Raw genomic sequence first — 7,500 nt, 5'->3', positions numbered from 1 at the left:
CTCCGCAAATGTCATTTATTGCATAACCTGTACGTTATGAAACAAATTATACATTGGCGAGACAGTTAGACGTCTAGGCGACCGTTGCCGCGAACGACATCGCGATGTTGAAAAGAATGAAAAAGATGCATCTAAGCCAGTCGCTCGTCATTTTAATCTCCCTAGCCACTTCAAACAACAGATGGCTATCGGCGGCTTTTCCCTACATCTAGGTACGACGGTAAGCCGCAACAATCTGTAACAAAAATTTATCTTCCAAATCGGCACCCTTAATCCCCACGGTAATAATAAACGCTTTTCATTTAACTAGTGTATTCCTGTTTTTCACGTTGCCATGTTAACACCAATAGCGTAACTCCTACTCTGCTATAAAAACTACACACAAGCCGTAATTCCTCGATTCGCTCTGACGAAGGGCTAACGCTCGACCCGTCGGCTTTTAGAATCCCCGTACGATGGTCAGTTTACATTACATCATTACTCTTTTGATAAAACCAAATCTTTGAATGCTGTTGAGAGGCTTTTTTCTTAGATTGGGCGTTACCATCCTGGTGGGTGCAGGGATGGCGCAATGGTGAAAGCACTCGCCTCCAATGTGGCCCAGGTTCGATTGCCAGACTCGGCTTCATATGTGGGTTGAGTTTGTTGGCTCTCTATTTTGCACTGAGAGGTTTTTCTCCAGGTACTCCGGCTTTCCCCTCTCCTCAAAAACCAACATTTGACTTTGTGCTAATTGTTGATTTCAGTTTACAGTGTCCCTAATTAATGCTCCAGCGCTAGAACTACTAGACACTTAAATAAAGTTCCTTTCCTTTTCCTTCCTTAAGCAGTTGGTCTTTACAACCATAGATTCGGCTTCTACAGCCCTTCTGTTCATCTGGCAATAAGGAATGTATATGTTCTTTCCGCCAAGATGGATGTCAAGATCTTAAACATTGTTGGTAGGCAGGTGATGGGCCGGTAGTTAGGGTTAGGGTTTAGGTAGTAAGTGGGTAACTCCCTTAGTTAGCCATGCAAGGCAACTGTGTGGGGTTTTCACAGCTTCGTTGTATCCCTTAATTAGCAAGATCTTCATGGGGAGCATCATCCAAAAGTTGGTAACTCTATCTATTCCTGGGGATTTCCAATTATTTGATTTCTTCATGGCTAAAGTAATTTCGTCAAGGGTGATATCTTCCCAGTTTTGGTTTTTCAGGTGCTTATATGCATGTACCTATTGCTAGATCCAGGTTGCGTCCTCATTGTGAGCTTTGTCTTTCTCCCGGATTTTTCTCCAGAATTCCCCAACCTCCGCAATAGGTTGAGGCTCGTTCAACTTGAAGGTTTTCTTCCCTAGCTCACGGTAGAAGGTCCTCATACTTTCTTTGAAAATTTTTTTTCTGCCTGAAGAAGGCACTCCTTTTTTCAAATTGCCTGAGCCTTTGTGCCTTAGCTTGGACCTTCTGTTTGAGTATTTCTTTAGCTATCTGTAAATCTTGTTGATGTTTAGCTTGCGTCGTAGCTTTTTTTTCCTTTCCCAATCTTTTATCTACGGATCTTTCTTAATTTCGCTAAGAATGGAGAGATCTTTTCTTAAACCGTGATGGTTGTTGCAGTTGCGTATTTTAGTTTTTAATTTTATCCAAATTGAGGGATCGCTCAATTTAACATTTTAAGTAAATCAATTTGATAGAAAAGAAAAGAGCAGGTGATGATTGACCTAAGGAAAACGATGGCGTCAAAAAAAAAAGATATCAATGAAAGGCATTAAACTGAAATTTAACTTTTCAACCATCATTTTTGCAACTTGTTCCAAAATGGTACTTTTTCATTGGATGCCACAAAACTATACCTGGAGGCCTACGATCCAAAAGGCCGGCAAACCTCCTTATTCGTGGCGAAAGGCTGCAACTAATCAAGGAAATTGAATAAGCTATCTTTGTTGAATTTCCAGAGATAAAACCGTATCAAGAAGACAAATATCAGATTATTATTCAACACATTGTGACAATGTCCAAATATGGTCACAGTGCGCTCAATATTGGCCATGCGTACTAATCGTATATCCTGCGATATACGTAATTTTTTGTGTCGCAGAGAAAAAAATGGTAGTTTTTCCAGCTTTTTTTTTTTCAATAAACTTAGAAACTTGTGCTTTTTCATCAATGTGAATAATAAAACAATTATCCTGCTCAATCTTGCGGAATATTGGCTAAGTATCAGGCGATATTCCGAGCGATTTCGCAGGATAATTGTTAAATATAAAACTCACCCACTGTTTTTTTTTTCTTTGTTTTTTGTATTTTATTGATTTTCACTTGATTTGAATTTACTCATAAAATACAATTGAATACAATTAAGGGCTGATTTAAAATTACTTACAAAATTACAGTCAAATACAAATTACAATACAAATTGAAGGCTGTGTATAAAAAATAAATTACAGGGGTTTTTCACTAACTCACCCACTGGTTTTCAACCTCGTTATGTTCAGTTTTTAGAAGCGACAAATGATCTGCATTAGAAACCTTGAAACCAATTCTTGCGAAGATACATATTTCCATTTTTTCCCGGAACTGGTTGAGCAATATAATTGAGAAACACATACGTCTAGGAAACTAGTAATTTGATTCGCTAGCGAAGCAAGATGGGGGCTGTTTACATGGATGTAGGAAGATCCTAGCGCTAGGAAGATCCTAGAAGGCGAAACAACTTTTCGTTTGGTTTACATGCAGAAATTTCTGTCTAGGTGGAAGTGGAGTATGAAAGCAAGATGGCGGGCGAGAACAACAAACACGTAATTCGGATGTATTCGGATGTATTCGGATAAATTCGCATGCCTTCGATTCGCAGCGTTTTCGACATTGCTGTCGATCGATTGCTCGTTACTTTCCACTGTGTCTCTCGCTTGGGTGGTGAAACAAAACTGGTCCTGAATATTGTCGGCGGTCATCAGAATCATTAGAATCGTCCTGTGGCAACGCCAGACGAAATTGTCGACCTTTGGTAGCTGAATACCGTGAACACCCGGCCGCCGCCATGTTTGTTTTTTTGTCCCTAGTACCAGGAACTTCCGAACGAAGGCAGTTTACATGGTGCTAGGATCTTCCTAGCGCTAGGATCATCCCTCCTCTCAGATAGGATGATCCTAGCGGTAGGATGATCCTAGCACTGGGGCCAAATACAACCCTTCACATGTAAACTGAAAGCTGAAAACATACCGCGCTCGGATGATCCTAGTGCTAGGATGATCCCAGCGCTAGGATCATCCTCTTTCCATGTAAACGGGCCCATAGTTATCTTGTAATAGACCTTTTCGGCTTGTACATTTTGTTTTTCCAATACAGAGCATGTGATAATACTCAGGAGGCTTGGTCCTTTGTTTTGTTCATTAAAAAGAGTGCATGCAGGCATATTTATGCTTGCATACCCTCATTTTAATGAACAAAACAAAAGACCAAACCTCCCGAGTATTTTCACATGATCTGTATTGGGAAAACAAAATGTACAAGCCGAAAAGGTCTATTGTATGCTTAACAAGTGATATTGCTCTCTGAAGCAGGTTAAGATGTCACGTTCACATATCGGAGAGAAAAATGAGTTTTTACAGCCATCCGGAACAAAGTCATTTAGCATTGCCTACCCAAATTTAAATTAAACTTTGAATTCCATTTTGCACCGAAAAAAAAACAGATGCAGCTTCATTCTGGAACATATGCAATTCGCCGTCCAGGAAAAAAACAAACAAAGAAACGAACAGAAAATGTCTACTACAGAGGTAGAATTGACAAGAACAGTCGAAGAAAAGCAATAAACCGTCCCAGAAAACTGACATTTATTTATTTATTTATTTTTTTTACATAATTAGTGAAGCATTCGTTTAACGGTTTCCAAATATAGTAAACTAAAAAGTCAAAAAAACAATACGAACACCAACGATACCTGAGAGAATTATAAAGGCACAGCTATCCAACCTTCACAAAACAATCAAAGAAGAACTAGCTCACTCTCAAGCATTTAATCGAAATTTGTGGAAAGCGAAAAGAAGAGGACAAGCCCGGTAATCTACAAACTTTAAACGATTTAAGGAGGCGGTAATTTCTCTAGGGACCACAGTTTTGAATCGATAATTACATCATTTGGAGTGCAATTTAATTAGAAAAAAAATACGGGTAATTAAAATTTTTCAATCAAGAAGAAAAGTACACGAGCTCGCAGGGCTGGTGCAATTTGTACTCTGAAAAACTTTTGGAGTGCTCATTTATCCCAGCATGAAATTGCACGAGAAAAAGCATGTGATTACTTATAATAATCTTAATAATGCACACATTTTTATTGGTTCTCATCTATGATATATTAGAGGACAAACATACAGCCGACGTCTTCATCAAAAACCTTTAATTCTTTAATATGCAAAACAAAGAGATTCTAAGTTGCTGTGCGTATGTTCAGTAATAGATCATAGAAGACGCTAAAATCATGAAAATGTGGTAAGAACATCAGTGACAGACTCGGTTCGGCTATCGCCTCGCGTGTGCCACTTTTTTTTTTCTGTTCTTAATTTGACGTCATCTGTAATCTATTACTGAACAGGCGCACGGCAACATGGAATCTGTTTGTTTAAAATTAATAACATACAACAAAAATTCGAGATATCTTATCGTAATTAAGCAGACAAAATTGCGTCATCCAGGGATCGCATTTAATTGGCAATCTATGTTTTTCTTGATCATTGATAAATCAGAATGAATGATTTGTTACCATTTTTGCAATGAATACTGCGCTTTGGTACCTGAAGACTGCATTTCTCTTAGCCAATCAGAATGGAGACCTTTTCTCGTTTATATGGTTATTCTTGCAACGAAGTAATTCCTAAATAAAGCGAATGATGTTTTGAGCCGCAGATCAAAGATTCTAAGGGGTGATTGTAATTGGCCATTTTATACGTCAATTGTTTTTCTTCATTGAAGTGTACTACGCTTTTGGGAGCAAAATTAAATGAAGCCGACGAGTTTAATTTAGCAATATATGGTTAGATTAATTTGTCAGTGACCTTGTGATTATAACTTGTCAAGTAGCTTGCCATCTCTTAAGGTATATAAGTCGACAAAAACTGATTTAAGGTTTCAGAAAATAACTCCAATTCTCATTTCAAAAAAGGCTTCTATCGCTTCTGCTTATGAAATTTAACGCAAAGTTCACTAGTCAGGCAATCATTTATGTATACTAAACCAATGTTGATACGAGACGTAATTAACCTAGACGCATTGATCATAAAATAATCCTTCATTCCAATAATCATTTAGTTTCTTTTATTGATTTTAAGATTTTAGAAGCACAGCAGCTTGTTTCAATGTGAACGAAAAATACTTTCCACAATCTTGCGATTCCAATTTTCCCAATTTACACTTGTTCTCACCCGCTGTTCTCATCGCAGCGTTTTCCACACTTATGGTGATATTTTTCAGTTTTTGGCCGTTTTTATACTAGAGAAGCATAATGCGTCTTGACGACGTTAGGCGATTCATTTTAATGTCTTTTAGTTCGTCGTTCAATTCGTCCCTTGTGAAGAAAGGCACAATACACAATATGCGTCATGACGAAGTGAATCGTTTAGTGCGCCTTCATAGACGCGCTAAGAGATTAACATCGTCCAGAGGCAAAATGAGTTCCGTGTCATGATATGCACTGCTGTGTCGTCGCTTGAAAATGCATACTTATTGACTCGTTTTAGCCTGCAATTCTCATTAAGCAAAATTTGCAATAACACGGAAACGATGAAGGACGAAAATCTTAAATTGTGCAATTTTTTGGACAAGGGTATACGATGATTGCAGGCGATTTAAACTAAACTTGGAATAATTCGGTAAAAAGGCGAGCAAATCAAACAAAAGTGGAAACATCACCGTGTCCTTAACTGCGAAGATCTTCTATCCTGAAAAGACTCTTATGAAGGTCCTATATCATGGAAAGTGTTTTTTTTGCATAAGGTATGACATGGGCATGATTGGTGGCGCGGGTATATTAATATTCCTTATTGGTTTAATCACAGGTAACCCAGGCTCACTGTGTGTAGGTGAATATAGAGAACATATGAGGCGAAGTTTAGGTCTGAAAATTTGCTAGAAAATGGAAATAAAAATCGATAAAACTTACCATGTGGTGAGCTGTTGTTGTCTTTAATACGTACACGAAGTTTTGGGGAAAATGGTCCCCGTTCACCTTCCTTCATAGTATAGTGCAAGGTAGGAGACGGAAGCCAGCTTATGGACTCCGATCGACCCAAAACAAGCACGATTTTTTTCGCGAAAATCGAATCCAGTCGCTAAATAAACACGCCAGGCTCGTGGAACATGAATGTCTTTAAACCATGAATCCACTGAAGCATCTCCAGGTAGCAACGCGAAGCCACCAGACTCCGTAAAACCTGTAACTTAACCTGCTAAAATGGCGGCCAGAAAGCGTTGTACTCGCGAAGTGTCCAATTCAAAACGCCTGGTGACGAGTATAATAAGTCCCCCTGGAGGGAGGGGAGTCCCAGATTGCTCAGTGAGTTTTGTTTTTAGCAATGTGGGACTCCCCTCCCTCCAGAACTTATTAAACTCGTCACCAGGCGTCTAGAGTTCAGTGCCATTTTGAATTGGACACTTCGCGAGTACAACGCTTTCTGGCCGCCATTTTAGCAGGTTAAGTTACACGTTTTACGGAGTCTGGTGGCTTCGCGTTGCTACCTGGAGATGCTTCAGTGGATTCATGGCTTAGAGAAATTCATGTTCCACGAGCCTGGCGTGTTTATTTAGCGACTGGATGCGATTTTCGCGAAAAAAATCGTACTTGTTTTGGGTCGATCGGAGTCCATAAGCTGGCTTCCGTCTCCTACCTTGTCACTATATTATGAAGGTAGGTGAACGGGGACCATTTTCCCCGAAACTTCGTGTACGTATTAAAGACAACAACAGCTCACCACATGGTAAGTTTTATCGATTTTTATTTCCATTTTCTAGCAAATTTTCAGACCTAAACTTCGCTTTATATGTTCTCTACACAGTGAGCCTGGGTTACCTGTGGTCTAATAATTTGGCACACAATTAATTAAGAGAGAGAGAAAAACACACACGCACACACACACAAAAAAAAAATGCAATAAAGGTGATGACAAAGCTTAAAGCGAAATCAAAAGGCTTTTAATATTAAACTTCATCCTTAAGGCTACGTTTGCTCAGAAACAACAATCGCTACTATAATACGACGGATAGGCTGCAACGCCGTAAGGGAACAGTCTTAAAGTAATATGTAATTACGTGTTTAAAAAGAATCAATGACAATATTAGGGACTATTTACGAATCATCATTGATAAAGACATCTCTTTAAACCATACTTAACTGAGTGGATGAGTAGAGCTTAGCTATGCCGCACAAGTCGGTCACCGTGTACAGCTGTGACTGGCCAGGATCACTCAATTTCTTCAAGACCTCCTAGCTCAATTAGCCAAACCCCAAACTGCCCTTTTTACGCAAGAA

This window comes from Montipora capricornis, chromosome 1 (genome assembly GCF_036669925.1).
Source record: "Montipora capricornis isolate CH-2021 chromosome 1, ASM3666992v2, whole genome shotgun sequence".
NCBI lineage: Eukaryota > Metazoa > Cnidaria > Anthozoa > Scleractinia > Acroporidae > Montipora > Montipora capricornis.
Note: the sequence above shows the minus strand (reverse complement) of the source record.